Genomic DNA, 1,858 nt, shown 5'->3' with positions numbered 1-1,858 from the left:
AGGTAATCCCTTTAAAAATAAATCTTTCACCCCTTTTTATGCCTCTATTCTATGTTTAAATCACTTTCAAATTTCTTTCTTACTGTATTATATAAATATTGAAAGAAACAGCTGAGAATATCAGAACAGTGTATTTTATATCACTATGAAATTACACTGTGTGTTTTTGACTGTTTTTATTTGACAAAGTGAGATCTCTGCCCATCAAAAATTAATGACCCAGCAGTGTTAGGAGAGAGCCTTCTAGTCCCCTGAGAAATTCACTTGATACTTAAAAAATGGGGAAAAAATTAAGATGAAGATTATGCTATAGAAGAGACTTGAAGGATTAGTGTGCTGAACTGGCTCAGAGAAGGAAGCAGAGATAAGTGCAGGAGATGACAGTAAAACAATAAAATCCCACTTCACTGCCTTAAAAGTTACTACACTGCAGGCAGAGGAAATAGCTAGACTAGAGAAAGACACCCTCATATATCATAAACAGACACCTTTAAAAAGCCATAGGTATTTCTTCAGCACAGTCAAATAGTGTTTTCCATGCTGAGTCCCATGTGCCTCTAGGATATATATTTTGTTGAAAATATTTCTGGCACTGCTAGAGGCTCTGGCCTGCCAGCAACAAGACACAATTTTGAGAGTGGTAATTGCAAAGGAGAAAGGTAAAGGGGTGCAGTGTGTTAAAAGGTTATATTACAAGGTAAAGTTGGGTTTGTAGATTTTTAAAAAAATTATTATTATTCATGGCTCAAGTCTCCTAGCTGGTAGACAAGGACATATTATAGAACCCTGTGGGCAGCATGGAATAGATAAGATGTTTTTTTGTTTCACACAATTGCCATTTCTGTCTGTTATAATGAGTCTCCAAATATTTGGGGCTTTTCTTAAGACCCAGTTCTTGGAGGACTTTGATTATAGGAAACACTCTCAGGTTTCTTCTTGAAAAAAGCATGTTTTTAGTCCCTATGGTTTAAGGGACATACTTGAAAATGTGATGCCCAAAAAGCTTATAAAACCCTGCGTACTGTTAAAATACCATGATTTTAGAAACTACCCATAGGCCAATCTAGGATTTTGAAAAGCGGGGTGCAGATAGTGTGGTGCATCGTTGTATATACCAAAACACATTTTTCTCCTGGTAAAAAGAAACTAGAAGCTGTATTGACATGTTAAGGGTCTACAGCTATATTATTCTATTTAAGATCCAAGCAAAACCAAGTATAACTTTATCAGAACGTGCATCAATTTGCTATACCATAGGTTACGTAGGTTATGTTTTAAGAAACAATGAACTAGGCAAAAGTAACCAAAAGATGTTGCTTGTTTAGTCCTGTAATCATTAGAATTAAATGTATATCTTTTTCAGATTCATAAAAACTCCTGAAGCTTGAGAGTGCATCCAGTGCTTCACTGGAAGTTATTTCCAGACCTGAGTTCATGTTCACTTGGATTAACATTTTCACACCTAAATTAATATTTTTAGTTAGAGTTAAAAACAGTTTGCATGGCTGTGAAATAGGAGCTACATTATTGGGAGCAGCAGGAACAGCAGAATTGCCGAAGAAAGAATAGCTTGATCAGTGAAATTTTAAGACCATTAAAAATGACACGGGGTCATTAACACCTGTGCAATAAAGACTTTAGAAGGAATCAAGTGGATTATAATAAGCCATGAAGTCAGATGACTCCCTCACAGCTGCTTGACTAGAAATGCTGCTGCCACTCCAGGCAGTTTGTTTTAAACTTTGGGTAAAGCAGGAATCAAAGTGGGTGCCACTGCATCCCCTTCCCCCTGGGATCTGCCCCTGAAGTTGCCTTGTGATTTTTCAAAGCCTAAAGTTGGCAATATGGCAGCAGGGGT

This window comes from Gavialis gangeticus, unplaced genomic scaffold, assembly GCF_001723915.1.
Source record: "Gavialis gangeticus isolate Ggan-Ray unplaced genomic scaffold, GavGan_comp1, whole genome shotgun sequence".
NCBI lineage: Eukaryota > Metazoa > Chordata > Crocodylia > Gavialidae > Gavialis > Gavialis gangeticus.
The sequence above is the reverse complement of the archived record's forward strand: the minus strand, read 5'-3'. Positions refer to the sequence as shown.